At 64.6% G+C, this 21,116-nt stretch overlaps 1 protein-coding gene across 2 annotated transcripts in view; it reads left to right on the top strand.

Moving 5' to 3' along the window:
• Positions 1–21,116, top strand: part of PARVB (parvin beta) — a 65,183-nt gene that overhangs the window by 6,500 nt on the left and 37,567 nt on the right. The window contains exon 1 of one of the 2 annotated variants that reach the window (XM_079775301.1): positions 8,455–8,478. The exons of the other annotated variant lie outside the window; for it this stretch is intronic. The gene's annotated coding sequence lies outside the window, so the exon portion shown is untranslated. Of the gene's footprint in view, positions 1–8,454; positions 8,479–21,116 lie in introns of those variants that run through there. 2 annotated transcript variants of the gene reach the window in all.

The following is a 21,116-nucleotide window of genomic DNA, read 5'->3' as shown; positions in this document are numbered from 1 at the left end:
CAGACCCTGCCAACCAAGAGGAAAACACCCAAACGTGTCTCCTTGGGGCGGGGCGCCCTCTGCCTGTGACTCTGTCCGGCTCCCGCGTGGCAGTGACTCCCAGGGACGGGGTGGGGCCACGGGAAGCCGCCGCCTGTTTTGCTCTCTGGCGGAGGAAGTGGCCTTCAAGGAGGGAGGGCTGGCGTGGCTTTGTCCCGTTTCCTTTGATTATTATTCCGGACACTGAGCCTCCGTGGAGACGGGAAGCCGACGCTGGGTCCAGAGGGATGGCCTCGTGCCCTCACCTTCCTGAGCCCGGGGGCGGGCGGGCGGCCTCTCTCAGGACTTGCTGACGCTCTGGGGTTCTCCTGGCATCTGGCTGGACCTGCCCGGTCCCCAAAGAGGCAGGTCGCCGTGGCAACCTCACTCATGAGAGGAGCTGGCTTTGAGATGCGGCCTCTGCGGGAATTGGAGGTATCGCACACCCGACGTCGCTGACGGCGCTCCCTGCCGGTCGTCGGAATAATTAAGGGATGTTTGTCCGCCTACGTGGGCGCGCACCTGCCCTGAGTGGCCGGAAGGGCTGCACTTGATGGACCCTCCCACTGGGGGCCGGTGCCCGGCCTCGCTCTGTTCTTGTTTCCAAATGTGCGGCCCCATCGCATGCAAGGTGCAGCCCCAGAAGCGCCTTTTCTCCGCGCCGAAGCGCGTTGCTTTCCAGTAAAACTGCTTTCCGTCGATGCGCAGGGTGACCGTTTATCGCCCGCACAGCGGCGGAAAGACGCTCCTGAGCTTGGGAGTGCAGTACGAACAGGCGGCCACCGCGTTAATCCGCGAATCTCTGCTGACGGCTGGGGTGAGAGAACAGAGACCGGGACTGCGGCGGGCTCGAGGTGTTAGGGGCCCCCCATCCTTGAGACCCTCCGTGCCGCACTGCAAACGAGAGACTGTCCCTCTGGCCCCGGCACTGCCTGGTCTTGGGCGGCAAGCGCGGTCCCTTCATCCTGTCCTGACGCCGAGTGTCCGGCCACGGGGCCTGTTTGGGGCTGCGTGTGTCACCCTCTGAGTTTAGAGCTTTGGGGTCTCCCTTCCTCGTGTGTGAGGCGCGGGACTGGGGGGGGGGAACACCAACCTGAGTTTCCAAGCAGACGGGACCTGCCGGGTCTCAGGAAGGCAGGGTGTCCTGTGGCGGCCGCTGGCGGGGAGCCAGGCCCGGCTCACACCCGCCCCGTGGGTCTGTGCTGCGTCTCCCCAGCCTCTATCCTAACGGGCCCACGGGGGTCCTGGGGGCGCTCGCCGTAGGCGCGGGGAGGAGACGCGGGAGGGGCTGCGGGGAAGCCAGACCTCGGAGCTGGTGAGAGGCAGAGCGGGAGCCGGGCGGCTGCCACCCAAGAGCACACGCAGCGCCGTTTCTAGTGACTGCCGCCTCTGGGTGTTTATTGATCTTAGAGAGAGAGGAAGGGAGGTGGGGGGGGGGTGTGGAGAGAGAGAAACCTTGATGAGATGATGAGAGAGGAACATCATTGACCGGCTGCCCCCCGCATGGCCCCTACTGGGGATCGAGCCTGCAGCCGAGGTACCTGCCTTTGACCACAATCGATCCGGGGACCCTTCAGTCCGCAGGCCGATGCTCTACCCACTGGGCCACACCGGCCAGGGCCGCCTCTGGGTCAGGCAGGGTCCGAGGCTGCGACTGGGCTGGGACTGGTCAGGCTTTGGAAGGACTGAGCTCGGTTTGGGTCTTTACTCCGTTACGTGCTCGTTAACAGGGGTGGGGGGGAGGGGGGGCCGGGATTGTGGGAGCCCCAGGGAAGGCCGTATGAATAACGGACGCCTGTCGGGTTCCGGTTCCGCGTTTCCATACGTTCACGGCGAAGATCACAATCCCGACGGGTCTCGGCTTCCCCTCATGTTCAGTCATTAAAAAGTTGGAGGGTGCGAGCCCTCACTCCCAGGGCTCACGCATGGAACTTGCTGGAACCTAGCAGTCCGGGAGCAGCTGTGGGATTCGATGAGACCAGGGCCACCCGTGTGTGCCGCTTCTCGCGCTCCTGCGGAGTCTAGAACCTTCCAGCCTCTGCCTTAAACGTGTGGCCGGAGGCCTCTGAGCGGGCCGGGGAAGGGCGACCACGGATGGTCTTCGACGTGCACTGCTGGCAGAAACGGACCGTGAGGGGCATCTTCCCCACAGCCGCGCCGGCAGATTCCTGGGGCGTTAGGAGCTGTAGCCAGGAACCGGGAGGAAGACAGCTGTGCCTTTATTATAAATCACAGTGACCCCAGTCCCCAAACGCGTCTGAGGAAGGACCGGTGCCCAGGGCCTGTAGAGAACGCCAGCTGCTCGATGCTGGAAATCAAACGGCCCAGCGAGCGGAGGGAGAAAGGGTTGGACAGACTCTCCAGCAATGAGCACGCGGGCATGGCCAGGACGCGTCTGGGAGAGACGTCAGCGGCATCGTCACCGGGAATGAGTCACCGATTAGAACAGACGGGACAGGCTGCACGCCTGGCAGCGGCTGAGACGGTCGCGTGCGCCTTGGTGAGGACGCGGAGCTGGGATCCGCACGGCTGCATGGGGTCCCCTCAGCAGGAACGGTTCATTCAAAACTGGACCACACGCCCCCGTGGCCCAGACACTCCACCCGAGGTCCTCCCTCCAGAGCAACGGAGACCCGTGTCCATAGGAAGACGGCAGGAACGTGCACAGCAGCTTACTCATCGGAGCTGAACCCTGGAAGCAGCTCGGGGTCCTGCCCACGGAGGATGGCGGAGTGGGCGGGCAGTGCTCACAGACAGAACATTCCGGGCAATAGGAGGAAGGAAGTGCTGAGACACGAGGCACCCGATGGCTCTCCCAGCCACTCTGCCGACGAGGCAGCGGCCCGGGAGCGCACCCGGTCCCACTGTACGGAGCTGTGCAGTCGGCACGCTGGTCCGTGGCGGCTGCCTCGGGGCGGGGCTGGGGCTGGGCTTCCTGGGGAGGGGCAGGAGGGGGTTTTCTGTTCTGAAAATGTCCTCTCTCTTGCTGGGGGTTTGAGAAATGCGGGTACATGCATTTGTTGAAATTCATTGGATGAGCACTAAATACGTGCATTTCATTGCATGCAAATTTTACCAAGAAAATAACTATATAAATAAAAGACTAAGTGTCCATTCGTCCAAGCAGTAGCTATGACGCGCACTGACCACCAGGGGGCAGATGCTCAACGCAGGAGCTGCCATGATGTGCACTGGCCGTTTAAGAATAAACGGCACCAGGTCAACCAACACTCGGCTTCCCCCAGGTGGGACACAGGCCCAGCCACCACCCCGGAGCAACACCCACCAAATCACAGCCAACACTGCCAAGACCCAATGGTGCAAAATGCAGCCCACAGCCCAGCCCAGCCCAGACCGGAAATGGTGGGTGCCGGGTAAGGACATCATGTAGCAACGCCCTGCTTCCTCTCCCTAGCGACTAGCCTCCTTGCAGTTTCTTCAGCCCAGGAACACGACTGGCTTTATAGCCAGGTGGAAACATTTTACACTTTAACCAAATGTCTGTGAAGCATTTTCCCGTGCCTCATCTCATTTGATCCTCGCAAGAAGTCCTGGAGTAGGTAGATAGGAGACTCGGTGGAATCCTATTTTCTTTTCATTCGCTGGAAAATGGAGATTTAGAAAGCTTAGAAACTTGACCCGACTGAAAAAAAGTAAGAAATGGTGGACCTTGAAAATGACTTCAGGTTTTCTTGCTGTGCAGAATATAGTCAGACACTGCTGCAGTTAAATATTGTACCCTTTGTTCTCCCTGCGTGATCTACAATAATAATCTGCTTCATGTTGATATTTACTGCTGTGTTGCTGACAATTACCTGAAAGAGAAGTTGGGGTGCTTCACGGGGCTGGAAAAAGTTTAGCTGCATCAGAAAGCAGGTCTAATTAAGCAGGTTCATTCTATATCTATAAAAGGCTAAGTTGACTCGCACATGCGCGATACATATAAAGCTTTCGCTGGCGCCAATCACAGGAGTGTGTTTCGATCTGTCATTGTCGATTGTGAATTTGGTTGACACTTCTATTATAGAGAAAGGGTGAATAGCGATATTAAAATATTTCTTCTAATTAATTTTCTTTCAGTGTGCATGGATCCGTGCACCGGGACACCAGTCCTATATAATAAAACCCTAATAAGCAAATTGGCCGAACAGCGGAACGACAGGTCGCTATGATGCGCACTGACCACCAGATGCTCAAGGCAGGACACAGAGGAGGCCAGGACCACTGTGAGCGGCGAGGGCCTAACGGCTGGCCCCCAGCAGCTCCAGGGGTGCCCTTTAGCCACTCCGTCCTTCTGGGAATGTCACACTTGCAGAGTGACCATGCACACGCACACATGCATACACTTGCAGAGTGACCATGCACATGCACACACACACACATGCACGCACTTGCAGAGTGACCACGCACACGCACACATGCACGCACTTGTAGAGTGACCATGCACACACACACATGCACACACTTGCAGTGACCATGCACACGCACATGCACACACTTGCAGAGTGACCACGCACACACACATGCACACACTTGCAGAGTGACCATGCGCACACACATGCACACACTTGCAGAGTGACCATGTACACACACATGCACACACTTGCAGAGTGACCATGCACACACACACATGCACGCACTTGCAGAGTGACCACGCACACGCACATGCACTCCTGTATGTTGTTGGCCTTGGCCTGACTTTGAGCTTTCTGCATCTGGAACCACGCCGGCGCGTCCCGTGTCTCGGGTTCGCCTAGCATCGCAGCCAGCTCCGTGGTGCAGCCGCGCTGCGGCCTCTGCAGGCCGTGTCGGGGCCTGTGCCGGGGGCCTGTCCCTTCGGGATGCAGGAGGTGGTGACTCAGCGCCCAGCTGCAGGGGGATTTCCTTTGACGAGTTTTGACTCAGAGGCAGGACAGCCAGTGGGAGGGCGGGGATTCCGCTGCCAGATTGCCCGGCTTCCGCTCTGCCCAGCATCCCCTGTCCCTGAGCCTGATGGGCAGGCCACCCCTCTCTGTGCCTCAGTCTCCCTGTCCCTGATGGGCAGGCCACCCCTCTCTGTGCCTCAGTCTCCCTGAGCCTGATGGGCAGGTCACCACCCTCTCTGTGCCTCAGTCTCCCTGTCCCTGATGGGCAGGCCACCACCCTCTCTGTGCCTCAGTCTCCCTGTCCCTGATGGGCAGGTCACCCCTCTCTGTGCCTCAGTCTCCCTGTCCCTGATGGGCAGGTCACCCCCTCTCTGTGCCTCAGTCTCCCTGTCCCTGATGGGCAGGTCACCCCTCTCTGTGCCTCAGTCTCCCTGTCCCTGATGGGCAGGTCACCCCTCTCTGTGCCTCAGTCTCCCTGTCCCTGATGGGCAGGTCACCCCTCTCCGTGCCTCAGTCTCCCTGTCCCTGATGGGCAGGTCACCCCTCTCTGTGCCTCAGTCTCCCTGTCCCTGATGGGCAGGCCACCCCTCTCTGTGCCTCAGTTTCCTGTCCCTGAGCCTGATGGGCAGGCCACCCCTCTCTGTGCCTCAGTCTCCCTGAGCCTGATGGGCAGGCCACCCCTCTCTGTGCCTCAGTTTCCTGTCCCTGAGCCTGATGGGCAGGCCACCCCCTCTCTGTGCCTCAGTTTCCTGTCCCTGAGCCTGATGGGCAGGCCACCCCTCTCTGTGCCTCAGTTTCCTGTCCCTGAGCCTGATGGGCAGGCCACCCCTCTCTGTGCCTCGGTCTCCCTGTCCCTGATGGGCAGGCCACCCCTCTCTGTGCCTCGGTCTCCCTGTCAGGTGGGGGGAGCACCGGCTGGTGGGGCGACTGTGCCGACGCTGAGAAAGGCAGCGATGAGAGCGGGCGGGGAGTCCTGGGTGGCTGGCGCGACGCTCACCGTTTCTGTTCTGCTCTTTTTTTTAAAACATTTTTTTTGGCTGCTTGTCTCAGCTTGGCAAACATGCTCAGCCCGCGAGCTTGTAGTTCCACTTGTTGGAAAATTAAATACATTGAAGAATACATTAAGTTAGGGGATTTGTGGTCATTAGCCAAGTAAATTATTTTTTGAAAAATGTAACGTGCTGTGCAGGATCTCGCGCGTGGCGGCACGCGCTATAAATACTCGTCGGGCCCGGGGGTGATTTTATGAGCCACAATAACGGGGTGCTAAAAATAGTCTGTGTGTCTGAAGAAAATCCAGAGATGAGGGCGCGGTCGTGCGGGATCTCGCCACGAGCAGGGCCCCGGGAGGCTGGTGTGCGGGGCCCCGGGAGGCGTCCGCGGGGCCTCGTGGCCGTGACCCGAGTTTATCAGCGCCGAGCAGACCCGTCTCGGGGAGACCGGGGGAGGCAGGGATCCCACTCTGCAGGTGGCAGTGTGTCTGAAGTCAGGCCGGATGCTGTGTCTCAGCCCCCGGCCCCCGCGGGGCTGGCCTGGGGGCCTGTCCTGGCCTTTCCCTGGCTCCCGCGGGGCCCGGCGACCCTAGGTGACCTTGGCTCGCAGCCCCGTCACGGCAGCCCCTGCCTCTGCGTCCCACAGCCTCCGCCCGGTGTGTCTGTGCCAGGCTTCCCTCCAATGACCGCCGGCGACCTCATCGTCACTGGTTACCTCTCTACAGGCCCAGTGCCAAATACGGTCACGGTCACAGGTCCCGGGCAGACGTGAACTTGGGGACAGGACTCCTCCCACCGTGTGCGTGGGCAGTGCCTACCCGTAGTTGTTATTTCCGCCGTTGCTGTTGTTGTCCAGGTGAGGGCGTGATGGGGAGAAACACGCAGGGGCTCACGGCGTGTCTTGGCTCTGCTCGTCCCTGGTCCGTGGCCCGGTCCGCTCCCGGCTCTGAAGGGAGAGGAGAGGAGGGGGATCGGTCTTTTTCTTCTTCCGAGCAACGCGGAGAAGCCGGTGATAGCGCAGGCCCGCCGCGTGCACACCGAGAAGCCGGCAGATGAACTTGGCTTTTGTAGTTTCACTCTATACAATTAGAACATCTCAGTGGAGTTTTAGAGAGAGGAAGGGGGAGAGGTACATGGATCGGTTGCCTTCCCACACACCCTGACCGGGGATGGAACCCACATCCCGGGTTTGTGCCCTGAGCGGGACTCGAACCCGCCACCTGTCGGTGTATAGGATCCCTCTCCAACCCACTGAGCCACCGGGCGGGGCTCATGCTACACAATTTTTCAGCCGTAACATAAAGAGCCGATGTTATTTCTGACGTGCACCCTGGAAAAGAACCCCCCTCGCTGTCAGCCGGGGACGGTTAACGAGCCGGTGCAGCGGCGTCCCCGTCGCCGAGGAGCGTGGGTGGGTGCGCCGGGTACCGTGTCCTCGGTGTCTGCTCTCCCGTCAGGAGCTCAGCCGCCGTGTTTGACAGGCGCGGCGCCCGTGTCATTAAACAGATGCCGGGCGGCTGTCACCGGGTTTTAAATAGCACTTGTCATTCTCCGGGCGGCGTGTCTGCTCCGCCTGCGGAGGGGCTGTGCGCCCCGCCCCGCCCTGGCCCGGCCCCTCTGCTGGCTCCGCGCGGCGGGGAGGCGGGGAGGCAGGGAGAGGCATGCGGTTTGTGGGGACTGTCACGGGCGGGACCTTTCTCAGGATCTGCGGCCAGAAGAACCGCTTTCAATAGCGAACTTCTGACCATCTGAGCCCCAGACACTTGGGCTGAGCCAGAAGCGCGGACATCGGGGGGGAGGGGGGGGGTGAGCAGGTGGCTGACGGGGGACCTTCGGGGCCCACTCAGAAACCCCCACATTTCGGGTGAGGGCGTGAGGAAGCGAGGTCCCCCAGCGCTGGTAGATGTCGCTGTGACACAGCCAGGTGGGCCGTCGCACCTGGGCCGCCGCGGGTCCACCTGGCGTCTCCGAGCGCAGGCCGAGGGGCGGAGCCTGATGTCACTCACGGGGTCAGGGCACAGGGGACAGGTGAGCAGCAGCCTCCCTGGGGACCACCTGGCGAGGCGAGTGAATGCTGGGGCGCTATATTGTACACCTGGGACTGATGTAATATTGGAAACCGGCTAGACTTAAACAGATCTTTTTTTAGTTTGTTAATCCTCACCCGAGGATATTCTTTTCATTGATTTTTAGAGAGAGAGAGAGAGAGAGAGAGAGAAACATCAATGTGAGAGAGACACATTGATTGGTCGCCTCCTGCATACACCCCGACCAGGGCCGGGGATCGAACCTGCAACCGAGGTGCATGCCCTTGACCAGCGTGGAATCTGGGACCCTTCAGTCCAGGGGCCAGCGCTCTAACCACGGAGCCGCCGGCCAGGCTAGACGTCAGTGAATCTTAGAAAGGGGGGAGGAGGATGAAGAGGAGTCAGGAGCCGGGGAGAGGGGTGCTGGGTTCAGTTCGCGCCTTCCCAATGCCGTCCCTTCCCACAGACTCGGTCCTCGTGTCCTGAACTGTCCCCCAAACACCGCGGGCCAACAGCGAGACGCCGCCCCTGGGAGACGCGCAGACACCAGGCGGTGCGTCCGGTGGCCAAAGCGGGGTGAGTGCTACTCCCCCCAGCACCCCCTTTTCCAGGACCTCCAGTCCCTCCCCGCCGGGAACAGAGCCCGGGAGGCAGTCGGCCGCCCCCACAGTCTGGCTGGCTCTCGCCTCGCCTTTGTTTCTGGTATTTGATTTCTGTTGTCATGGGAACGGGCTGACAAATGTGCCTCTTCTGGGCCGGTCCTCCTGACGGGACAGGGACCAGGAGGTGCAGGTGGGGGAGGCGGCCTGTGCCTGTCTTCTCTGCTCGGGGGCGGGACGGGGCGCTGACCTGTGCACCTCGGGGACCCCCACCTGCCCGCCCGTGGCTGGTCTCTGGCCCCGGCCGGCTCAGACTGACGGGAGGCCGGGTGCCCTGTTCCCCTGTCACGGAGCCCCGTCACCGTGTGGGAAGGGGCCGCACAGGCTCGGACACCCCCCGCCTTCCTTCTGCCGCTGCGGGTTTCCCGTGGGCAGCGTGCTCCCCCGCGGCCGTGGCAGCGGCGACAGAAATAGCGTTTTGTGGTCACCAGGCTCCTATCGCGCACGGCCAGGCCCCCGCGGCTCCGACCCGAGCTTCCTCAGGGTCCCCTCAGAGCCTCTGCCTCCAACTGCAAGTCACGGGGGCGGTCCGCCCGCTCCCACACCCGAGCCCAGTGTGTCCCCCGTCTCCCACCCAGTCCCCACCCAGTCCCCGCCGAGTCCCTGCCGAGTCCCCGCTCAGCTGGCCTGCACCTCCCACGGCTCCGCCCGCCGCACCCCCTCACCAGTGAGTCCCCGCTTTCTTCCGTAGCCTTTCCAGCAGAAGCCACCGGGCCAGCCCCACTGCTCTGCCGGGGGTGGGTGTGGGGACCAGAGGCCAGGCTGGCACTGCCCGGCCCAGGGAGGGGCCCAGGGCGCTGTCTGAGGACCAGGGGGTGATCTGTGGAGGGAGCGCGGTGGGAAGTCTGTCACCCGGTGGGTCGCAGGGTCTCTGGGGCTGGAAGACGGGTGCTTGCAACACTTTCAGGATCAAGCTGCAACTAAGGCGTTTTAGGGGGGTCCAGCGGAGGGCGGGTCGGGGCCTGCCCGGCCTCGTCACACCGGACGGACGAGAGGTGCGGTCTCTGTTCCCCAGGGGCAGGCGGTGGAGGGGCTTGGCGCTGGGCGGCCCGGGGGGCCCAGCTCTGTCCGCCGGGATTGGCGCGGCGGTGGCACTTGGTGGTCACTCTGATGCTCGGTTTTCCCGCCTGTGAAATGGGCACGGCGGTCAGGTGGTGTGCTCTGAGCTGCTGGCCCCCAGGGACTGTCCAGCCTTTTAACGTGTGGTTGCATGCAGCTTTGTTTTATAATCGAGGAAACAGGCCCAGAGAGGCTGCGGAACCAGCCCAAGGTCACACAGCGAGTGCGAACGGCGTCAGGGGTGTGGCTGGAGCTCCTGGCCCCCCGGGGCCTGCTGGGGGCTGAGTGAGATGCTGGTGACCGAGACACCTTAGGGCTCTGACACGGAGAGAGCTCCCCCCAGGATCCCCCGTCCGCAGCACAAAGGACGTGGGTTTATTCCTTAGTGGGGGCTGTGTCAGGCCCACGGGGCCACGGCGGTCACAGCTGGCCTCTGCTGGTCGTCTCCTCCCCTGGAGCGGCTTTTGTGGGCGCAGCTGAAGGGGGGCTCGGGGGCACTGAATGCAGGAGGCTCTCTGGACAGGTGGCCTCCCCGTAACGGGCAGCGAGGGTTCACCAGGCCCCGCGGCCTCCGGGCTGGGAGGAGGCTCCGGAGAGACAGCCCTGCCGCCGCCCGCCCTGGGACAGACTTGGTCCCTCTTGCTGTTTCTGACGAGGAGCTGGGTTTCTGAGTCCCCCCCCCCCCCCCCCCGCCCCTCGCCTGGAGAATGCAACCCCAGGAGCACAGGCAAGGCTCTGAGAAGTCCTGCAGAGAAGGACACCCTTTAGCTCCGCTGCACCCAGTATCCCCCCGCTGCTCCCAGTATCCCCCCGCTGCTCCCAGCATCCCTCCGCTGCACCCAGTATCCCCCCGCTGCACCCAGCATCCTCCCGCTGCACCCAGTATCCCTCTGCTGCACCCAGCATCCTCCCGCTGCACCCAGCATCCTCCCGCTGCACCCAGTATCCCCCCGCTGCACCCAGCATCCCTCCGCTGCACCCAGTATCCCCCCGCTGCACCCAGCATCCCTCCGCTGCACCCAGCATCCCTCCGCTGCACCCAGTATCCCTGTGCTGCACCCAGCATCCCTCCGCTCCCCCAGTATTCCCCCGCTGCACCCAGTATCCCTGTGCTGCACCCAGTATCCCTCCGCTCCCCCAGCATCCCTCCGCTGCTCCCAGTATCCCTCCGCTGCACCCAGCATCCCTCCACTCCCCCAGCATTCCTAGGCAGGAGACTTGGTTCCAATGGGAATGTCACATTCGCCGCCAGACCTAGAGCGAGTCTTGCCTGCTGCCCCCGCCCGCCTCCCGCCCCAGGGAGCCCACGGGCGGGGCAGCCCGGCCGGCTGTCCCTCTGCTTCTCCACCCGTGTGGGCACGAGGCGGGCACCCGGGGCAGTGACTACAGCTGCGCCCACTCCGTCCCTCTCCATCATCACGCTGTGTGCCGGGTGCTGGGCCAGACCCCAGCCGCCCACACAGCACACAGCCCGGCCGAGGGGGGAGAGAGGGGGAGGGAGAAGATAGTGAGTGACAGCCAGAGCCCTCCCCCGTACCCCCTTCCTTCATCGAGGCCAGGCATAGCGGGGTCCCCGTTCCCCGCAGGCGGGGATCCACCTGCCCTGGTCCTCGCTCCTGGGACTGCAAGCTTGGCCGCCTGTCCGAGGCCCTGGCCTCCCACCTCTGGTTGTCCTGGCAACCGGCGCCCTCCCTCCAAGGCAGCATGGGCTGGGCAGGGTGAGCGCTCTGGTCACTGGTGACAGCTGGACCAGGCAGGCAGGGCCGGACCAGGCAGGTGTGAGCCAGCATCCTGTGCCGCTGACAGCTGCCGCCCGCGGCCCCCGGCCCGAGCCCAGGTCACAGGGGACCTCGGTCCCCCTCGCTCGTGGCGGCTGTGTGGGCAGCAGGGTGCACCGGGGCCTCTGTTCGCCAGCAGAGGCCTCGCCCGGGTTGGGCACTGGCCCTTCTCACGCCCTCAGAGAGCCCGTCCCGGAGCCCGCCTCCAAGCCCCTGGTGGCCAGCTCGCACCGCTTCCTTCCTGCCCTGAGGTCGGCACACTTTGCTATGATTTGTATTTTAAACAACCGTCCCCCTCTGGCTGGGGCGTCCTCGGCGCTGTGGGGTCCTCCTCTGAGCTGGGGTGTCCTGGGCGCTGTGGGGTCCCCCTCTGAGCTGGGGTGTCTGAGCTCTGCAGGCTCCCCCTCTGAGCTGGGGCGTCCTGGGCGCTGCGGGGTCCCCCTCTGAGCTGGGGCGTCCTGGGCGCTGTGGGGTCCCCCTCTGAGCTGGGGCATCCTGGGCGCTGCGGGGTCCCCCTCTGAGCCGGGGCGTCCTGGGCGCTGTGGGGTACCCCTCTGAGCTGGGGCGTCCTGGGCGCTGTGGGGTCCCCCTCTGAGCTGGGGCGTCCTGAGCGCTGTGGGGTCCCCCTCTGGCTGGGGCGTCCTGGGCGCTGTGGGGTCCCCCTCTGAGCTGGGGCGTCCTGGGCGCTGTGGGGTCCCGCTCTGAGCTGGGGCGTCCTGGGCACTGTGGGGTCCCACTCTGAGCCGGGGCGTCCTGGGCGCTGTGGGGTCCCCCTCTGAGCTGGGGCGTCCTGGGCGCTGCGGGGTCCCCCTCTGAGCTGGGGCGTCCTGGGCGCTGCGGGGTCCCCCTCTGAGCTGGGGCGTCCTGGGCGCTGTGGGGTCCCGCTCTGAGCTGGGGCGTCCTGGGCGCTGTGGGGTCCCCCTCTGAGTTGGGGCGTCCTGGGCGCTGCGGGGTCCCGCTCTGAGCTGGGACGTCCTGGGCGCTGTGGGGTCCCCCTGAGCTGGGACGTCCTGGGCGCTGTGGGGTCCCCCTCTGAGCTGGGGCGTCCTGGGCGCTGCGGGGTCCCCCTCTGGCTGGGGCGTCCTGGGCGCTGTGGGGTCCCCCTCTGAGCTGGGGCGTCCTGGGCGCTGTGGGGTCCCCCTCTGAGCTGGGGCGTCCTGGGCGCTGCGGGGTCCCCCTCTGAGCTGGGGCGTCCTGGGCGCTGTGGGGTCCCGCTCTGAGCTGGGGCGTCCTGGGCGCTGTGGGGTCCCCCTCTGAGTTGGGGCGTCCTGGGCGCTGCGGGGTCCCGCTCTGAGCTGGGACGTCCTGGGCGCTGTGGGGTCCCCCTGAGCTGGGACGTCCTGGGCGCTGTGGGGTCCCCCTCTGAGCTGGGGCGTCCTGGGCGCTGCAGCGTGTTGGCCGTCTTGGCCTCTACACGTGAGATGCCAGCAGCAGCACCTGCCTCCACGTGTGACAACCCGAGCTGTGTCCAGGCCCTGCCACATGCCTCCCGAGGGCGGGATTGTCCCCTGAGGAGCTCTGAGCTCGGAGGAGCCGCCTCCATGGACGGCGCCCTCAGGACCCTCCCCCAAAGGAGAGGGAGCGCGGGGAAGAGATGACCCCTGGCTACCTCTGACCTTTCCTCCTAGGCCCTGGGACATGGGTGCCGAGATCTCCCTGGAACACGCACACACACACACACACACACACACACACATGCACACGCACACACACATGCACACACATGTGCACACATACCCAGGCTCCGAGGCAACCCCCTGCTGCTCTCTTTTTAAACAGACGTCAGAGCCGCAGCGTGGCGCCTTCCACCCTCTGCTCTCGCCCTGGCGTGGCCTGTCCTCACGCTGACCCACCTGCATCCACTGTGTAAAGGCCCCGGATGACGTTGGGCACCTCGAGGTCCTTACCTTAATCCCACGGCCAAGTCCCTCTCGATTTGTAAGGTCACAGAGTCTATGGATTAGGGCGTGGACATCCTCCGGGGTGGGTCGGGGGGCATTACCCAGCTTGCCACAGGGACCCTGAAATAAGGAGTAGGAAATAGCTCCTGTGGGTTCCAGAAACAAATGCCAGGAAGGCATGCCAGGGCCCCGAAACATCCGTTCGTGCACCCATTTCGTCACGCACTTACCATGGACTCAGCGGTGCCCGGGGCCAGGCGCCCTGCGGGGCGCTGGGAGGTGGGCAGGCCTGGTGCGAGCCCCCCCAGACCCCAAGGGCAGGAATCCAGCAGCACAGACGCACACACGTGCCTCCCACGGATCATGCTCAGAGCAGACGGACCAGCACGGGCGCCAAGGGAACCTGACTGTGGGTGGCAGGAGGGACTCTCCACGTGCCCGTGTCTCCAGCCGCTCCTCCGGGCTCCCCGCAGAGGCCCCCCGCCAGGAACCCCGGGGCTGTGGGTAGGGGTCTTCCACGGTTGTTGCCTCGAGCGTTGCATCCGCTCAGGTTGGGTGGAGCTGTCTGCGCCTGGGCCCCAGGAATGCCATCTGGGCCCCCTGAGTGTCTCAGGTGGGGACGGAGCCGCCAACACCCGGGTCCCCCCCGAAGCCACCGTCTTTGAAGGTGCCCATCTGCTGTTGGGATGAAGCCCTTGCTGGCTGGCTGTCTCGCTTGTAGAGGTGGGAACGGGCCACTAGAGGGCGCCGTCCGGGCGTTTTCTGTGAGCGTCTCCCCGAGTTCCTCCCACAGGAGTGTTTCTGCTGCAGGTGCACGTACAGCGGCTTTTTAAATGTCGTAATGATTTAATTCTCTTATTTCCTCGGCAGAGCACACTCTGGACCTCCCTGGGGCAGCGGGGCACTGCTGATCGGATTAATTAACACGAGCTTTCGGCACAGGGACCGCGGGACTCGCTTCTCCGGGCTGTTCTTTCCGCTGCGAGCCGCTTCCTCTTTGCTAAGCAGGTTCTCGCAGCGCGTGAGCCCCGGGGGCTTGCCCCTGCCGGGAGTGATCCGATTGGTCACCTCGAGCCGCGGTGGCCCACGCCCCACAGCTCGGCACGGGCAGGCGGGCAGGCGTCGGCGTGGCTTTCTGGATAATTCTGAGTTTCCTTTGGGCTTCCCTCTCCGCCCCCGCCCTCTGCTTCCTCTAGTCTCGTTGTCACTTATCATTGATTAATGACAGATGAATAGCCTGCAACCGATAGCGATTTCACGCACTCAACACCAGCACCGTCGATGGATAGAAATAGGACAAAGGCACCATCCCCCAAACCCAGGGAACGGGATGCCCGCGCCAAAGGGTTTGCCGTCGGATCGGCCTGACGTGGGCCGGAACGGAGTGCTTGCTGGGGGTGGCAGGGGGGCCAGGAAAATGGGAGGTAAACAGGATGGCCCTTTTGGGGGTCGGGGAGGCTGGCTTTGGGGATATGGGTCCAGCTGCCCATCAGAGGGGTGTGGGGGTCACGGGACATGTGCCCCAGAGACCCGGAAGAATCCGCACGAGATGTCGGCGGCCCTCGCGGTCCCTGGGGAAGCCCGCGCTCTCGCATCTGCCCGGATGGGCACGATGCCTGACGGGCCTGCTGGGCCTGCTGGGCCGCCGGTGCCTCCGGCTGCACCTGCATTTTAATTTCCCTGGACTCCCGTGCACAGCACGCCCGAGCCTCCCGCAGGCTGCGCGGCGCCTCCTCCCGGTCACCTGTCCCTGGCTGGCGGCCGGCTTGGCTCTGCTGCCGGCCGGGAGGCACCCTGTCCTGTTCGGCCCGGTGCGGGTCAGGCTGTGTTGCTGGCGCCGCCCAGCTGCCATCCTGATGCTCTGAGACGAAGCTCCGAGGTCACTCCGTCTGATGAGCGTCTGTTTAAATGCTCAGCGACGTGTGCGGCTGGTCCCGGTGACGCCTGAGCAATGCACTCGGGATCTCGCCACGAGACCCGCCCGGTGTGCGGGGCGGTGGGCGCAGCAGTGTCTGGGTGCTTTAGGGCTGGTGACCTGGCGACCGGTGTCTGACGGTGGCCGATCCTCGCCTCGATGCCGGCAGATAACAGGCTTCCAGCAGCGGCCGGTTCTGTCCGGCCCGGCCAAGCACACATTTTTGGGGCCCCCTCTGTGCGCGGGGCCCTCCTCTGGGGCTTGGGTGATGGGACTCGACCTCCGCTTCGAGGCGTCTATAATCCAGCAGCGAGACACCACACGGCCCCTGGTCACAGCTCCGGAGGTCGGTCCCCTGTGGGCTCATGGCCGGGCCTGCAGCCCCGTGGGTTTGCTGGCCAACTCGTGGAGCGATGGCCGTACCTGCTGAGCCCGCCCGGCAGCCCGTGCAGGTGCCGACGGCGGTGAGGAGGGGAGGGGAGACCCACGTGTACTGCTTGGCTGACGGCCTCTCCACACACACCATCTTATAAATCAGTTGTCATGACAACCTGGATCAGGTCTGCTTGTCCCCACCCCCCCCACGCCGCCCCCGCAGCGGGGAGACGTAAAAGGTGGAAGGCGTTAAAGCGCGTGCCCAGGTGTGTCCGTTCGGTGACGGACCCCAAGGCTCTTCTCCACGGGCGGCACGGGGACCCTGGGCTGGGGTTTGGAGGAGAGACAGATGCCTCCAACACGCCGCGGGGGCGGGGGGGGGGGTGGGTCTTTGCCGCGAGCAGGGCGGGGTGTCGCGCCCCCGGGCCGAGCAGCTGCTGGACATGGTGCTACCGGCGAAGGCGCGTCTGAGCAAAGGCACGGGGCGGGGGGGGCGGGGAGGGTCGAGGGGGGGTGCCCTGGGGAGGGGTGTGGACTCCAGGAAGGCGGAGGCGCATGGGCAGGCTGTGGGCAGAGGAGGGGCCTGACGAAGCCCTGAGACACTGGGTGTGTGTGTGTGTGGGGGGGCGGGGTGGACGGAAGGTGGACCGGAGCCCGGACCGGCGGAGGCCAGCGCAGCCGCCCGGCCTTCCTCGGCTCTGACCGCTGTTCCGGCCCCGAGTACGCTCCCTGCTGCGCTCGGGCGGTGACGCGGATAAGCTGACCCACTTGCTTTCCGCCTGAACAATGCTCGTCCCCAGGGACCAGCGTCCTCACGATGCAGGCCGCCCTCCGTGTCCCGGTTTCCGCGCGCCGGGTGGTTTATGCGGGAACCCGACACCCAGCGTCCACTCGGGTCTTTCATCCCGTTCCCTCCCACAGACGGGCTCCTCTGTGGCTCTCACCGCCCGCGCTCCCCGGGCGGAGGGACGGGAGGGCCGAGGCCCGTCAGACCTGCGGGCTGTGGCTCCGAGGCTGGCCGCGGCCGGACCAGGGCGGATCTTCAGTGCGAGCTCTCGTGGGGCCGGGGGTCCTGTCGACCTTTAGGTTCGCCTCATGGCAGGGCTCCCCTGTTCACTTCAGCCTCAACCTTATTGCGTCTTGAGAAATCAGATGGCCCCGTGCCCCAGCCGAGCAAACCCCGTAAGTCAGCGGTTGGGCAGCCGTCGTGGCTTTGATCCCCTGCAGTCTCATCGGCGCTCACGCCGGCCGAGTCACAGCGGGTTGACACAGCGGGTTGGTGGGTGTAACTACGGCTGATGGCGGGCCGCACACTGTGGGACGAGGCCTCAGCATAGGGGGACGGGTCGGGCACCTTAGAGATAGAGCTTCTTTCTCTCCGTGTTGTACACGGATCGCTGAGTGCGATTTCTTCCTTCGCCCGCGTCTGGGCTGGGGAGGACGGCGGCTCCCGGGGCTGTTTGCCCCGCGGCCTCGCCCTGGACGGGATGCTGTCCGCCATCCACCGTGGTCCTGAGGCCCTTGGGAGACGGAACCTGGAGTTGATAACCTCCCATCCCCAGGCCTTTACGAGCGGGACACGCGGGACACGGCGCACCCTCGGAGCGAGGGTCGGGAGTGGGGTCTGCCGCGTGTCTGAGCCGGGCGCTGAGTCCGGGGTCATGCCTCCTGCTTCCGTCTGTTCGGCCTCGTGGACGCGCCCCGAGCGGTGCGCTCGGCCCGGGGAGCGCGCGTGGTTTGTTTTGAGAGGAGCCGCTCTGTTTGGAAGGCCTTCCTGGCTGATGAGTTTAATCGTCCGGATACGTTACACCTCCTGCGAGGAGATGGCCCGGAGCGCCGCCGGGAGGGTGGGGGGTGGGGGGTGGGAATCCATAGAGAGCTCTCGCTCCCTCGGTGGAGCCGGAGCCTGGTTTCCGGAGGTTTCGTGGCTCCCGCTGGGACGCCCGGACCTGGACGGGAGGGCGGCGGGCCGGAGGAGGGGCGCCCTCTTGCTCGCCTTCCTTTCGCCGCCCACGCTGAGCCGTGTGCCCGGAGGGGGGCGGCTGTGCCTAGACGTGGGTCCGTCTCGGAGGCCGGGGCCGGGGCCCTGCGTGGCCAGCTCCTGCAGGGGCGGCGGGAGGCAGCGTTTGTTGGCGTTTTCTCTTTGGTCCTGGTCCAGCCGGGCCTCGGAAACCTTCCCTGATCTTTTGTTCCTGCGAAAACCAGGACGCGGTGCGCGGCGACACAGCCCCGCTGGTGACAAAGGGTCTCCGCTGTGTTGAAAGGACACGCAGGAAAATGTCAGCGCCTGGAGCGTCACAGCTCCGGCCTCCCCTCGAGGCCTCTTTATTCTCGCTGACCCCCCACCAGCTCCCTGCACCCCTGCTTTGCTGGCTGTGTCATGACCCCCGTCCCTGCCCCGGCGCCCCTGGAGCGAGGCCTCGGTGCTCCTAGATGGATGCGTCCCCTCGGCAGCCTGGCTCCGGAGCCGCCCGCTTTCCTAATGATGTCAAAGGAAGGAGAAAAGAGAACGCTCCTAACAGCGTCCTTTGGAGAGAGCCGGGTATAAATAAACGAAGACGGGAAAGCCACACAGAGGAAAAGATTAAACACAGGCTCCGAGCTGGAGCCTTCCGCCTGGCCGGGGCTCGGGGCAGCTCTGCGGGGCGCTTTCCGGGGGCCAGTTGTCGGGTTTCTGAGCCTCTTTCTTCCTTGTTATGCGGCTGGAATCTCAGCCGGAGAGTCCTCTCCTGTCAGCCGGCCCAGGCTTTGGGTGGAGGATGGAGAGAGAGCGATCTGGAGACACACAGGTATTCGTCCCCTCAGCAGACGCCGAGGGCCAGCGCGTGCCCGACGGCTGCTGCACGCCAGTCATCTCTCACACTGGAAGAAACTGAGGCACAGAGCACGTGGGTGCCTGCGGCATCACCCAGCTTGTCAGTGGCTGAGCCGCCACCCGAGGCTCTGGGTTCTAAGCCCTTCGTCCAGCTGCTCCTGGAATGCACAGAGAGACCCACTGTGTGCAGGAGCTGTTCGCACTGAAGTGCACAGGTGGTCCAGGAGAGATAGTGACAGGGCTGTGTGGCTTGAGCCGGGCAGAAAGGCGTCTGGGGTGGATGTGGAGCGCCCAGGAGGGCTTCCTGGAGGAGGGGGCCAGTGAGCTGAGGCTTGAGGTTGGTTAAGGCTGAACTGGGGACAGTGAAATGCAAGATCAGGTGGAACCAGGCTCAGACTCCAAGGCTTGCTGGTGGTGCGTCTCAGGTGCCTTCCCCTCCAACAGATGCCAGCCCAGCCAGGACCCAGCCGCTCCCTCAGAGGCTGGTTAGGAGATGAGATGAATGAACAGTAGGGAGGGTGTCTGGCACACAGTAGGTGCTCAGGAAATGTTAGTATGTCCACAGAATTCGGATTATTTGCTTACATTTATAAGTTAGGAGATTCTACATGAAACCCCAAACTTCCAGCTTTATTTGAAAACTCCTAAGGTCTGGTGACTGCGGCCTGCCACCGTGGCCCGAGGGAGGAGTGGCCGTTCCCGCGGGCACTGGGCCTACGGAATGCTCTCCCTGGCTCTCTCCTGCCCCGCCCTCCCGCCTCTCTGACCCTCCTGGCATTCCCAGCCCCGTGCCCACTGTGTGCCCACGGCCGCGGCGTGTCACCGCTGGGAGGTGGGCTCTGCCGCGGTAGCAATGTGTGGGCGCCGACCTCCTCGTGCGTGGCTGAGGACGAGGGCCTTCATCGCAAACCAATGGTGGACACTGTGATTGGTCCCCAGCTCAGCGCGAGCCCAGTCCCTCCGAACGCCCACGCCCTCGGTGCACGCCCACGGGCGTCCGGTCCGGTCCGTGACTCAGGACGGCTGGGGTTTCGCGGCTTTGAAGTGTTGCCCGTCTGGCGAGTGGACCGGGACTGTCAGATCCCAAGCATTCCTGGATGGATGGAAAGCCGCTCGGCTGGCAGCGAGGGGTCCGTGGGGAAAAGCCGGGCTCCGGAGCCCCTCCTTCCAGCTGCTGGCCTGACCTCCGAAGACGATAATCAGGTTTAGGCGGGAGGCTCCTCCCCGAGGGCCCCTCGGAGGAGCCGGGCTGGGAGGGCGGCTCAGCGTCGACGCGGCCTGGCGTTCGCGCCCCGAGTCCAGCTCTGACAGGCCACCCAGATGCTTTGCACAGAGTCCCACGTCCCTTCTCTGGATTCTTGGCATCTTTTAGGCTGCCTCCTCCAGGGAGCCTTCCGTGGTTCTCCCTGGGATGAGGACCTCACCTTCCTCTTCATCGCTCATTCCTCGGTTTGCACCCCCTTCCGAGCGCCTGTGTGCCCTCACCGCCTTCACAGAGTCGCCCCGCGGCCGGCTGAGTGCTGTCAGCCTCACAGCCCTCAGCGCCCCCGGAGGTGGACACTGCTGCGCTCCCCACGTTACAGACGGGGACCTGGGCCTTGGCAAGGGGAGCGGACTTGCTCCCGGCCACTCCCCCGCAGGTGGCAAAGTGAGATTTGAATCCGGGGCTCTGACCACAGGCCCTGGCGCAGACAGCTGGCGGCTGGCCCTGTGGTCTGCGGGGCCCCCTCCTCCTGGCTCGGGGTCCTGGTTAACCTCAGGGCTTGATGCGTAACAAGCCCCTTGGACGTGCCGTTGGACCGGAGCCTGGGCGGGGCCGAGAGCATTTCTCCCCGATGGAGGCCTGGCCCTGCTTAGTGTTACCTTTGATGTTCGAGGGCCGCGTGCAGACTGCTGTTTCCTGTGACCCACTTTCCCTGTCAGAACCGCTCCCTCTCCAGCCTGGAAGCACTTTCTCTCCCCCCCCCCTCCCCGCGTCCCTCTCCCTCCCCACCCGCCCCTTCCCGCAAGGGGAAGATCTTCTGAGGGAGCGATGGGCTCACAGCCCCCCTGCGCCCGGAGCCCCCCTGTGCCCGGAGTCCCCCTGCTCCAGGAGCCCCCCTGCGCCCGGAGCCCCCCTGCGCCCGGAGTCCCCCTGCGCCCGGAGCCCCCCTGCGCCCGGAGCCCCCCTGTGCCCAGTCCCCCTGCGCCCGGAGCCCCCCTGCATCCAGTCCCCCTGTGCCCGGAGCCCCCCTGCACCCAGAGTCCTCCTGCACCCGGAGCCCCCTGCACCCAGAGCCCCCCTGTGTGACCCTCCGCTCCCATGAAACCAGGGTCTTTTGTTCTTCTCTGGCCTTGACCCAGAAGGACCCCCTGGCCTCTCTGTCCCCGTCGGTGACATCGGCCCCGGACGTGGGACCTGGGCGCCGGGTCCTCTGCCTGCACCCATTCCCCAGGCCACGCACGCACCTTTGGGTCCACGAGGACTCGGCGGGAGGCCGGGGTCTCGCCATCCACGTGCTCTCAGCTGCCATGAAGCGTGACCCCGGCTGCTCCTTGCGCAGCTGAGCGAAGGGTCTGGGGCCGAGGGGCCGGCTCTTAGGGTGGGTCCCGGGGGGTCGGGGCGCTGTGGACGGCGGGGCTGGCTCCCAGGCCGAATGTTGTGGGAGAGGGTCCCTGTTGTCTTTGAATGGCGGTAAAATACGTGTAACGTAGAATCTACCGTCTTTGACC

The sequence above is a fragment of the Cnephaeus nilssonii genome (genome assembly GCF_951640355.1).
Source record: "Cnephaeus nilssonii genome assembly, chromosome: 6".
Lineage (NCBI taxonomy): Eukaryota > Metazoa > Chordata > Mammalia > Chiroptera > Vespertilionidae > Cnephaeus > Cnephaeus nilssonii.
The sequence above is the reverse complement of the archived record's forward strand: the minus strand, read 5'-3'. Positions and strand labels throughout refer to the sequence as shown.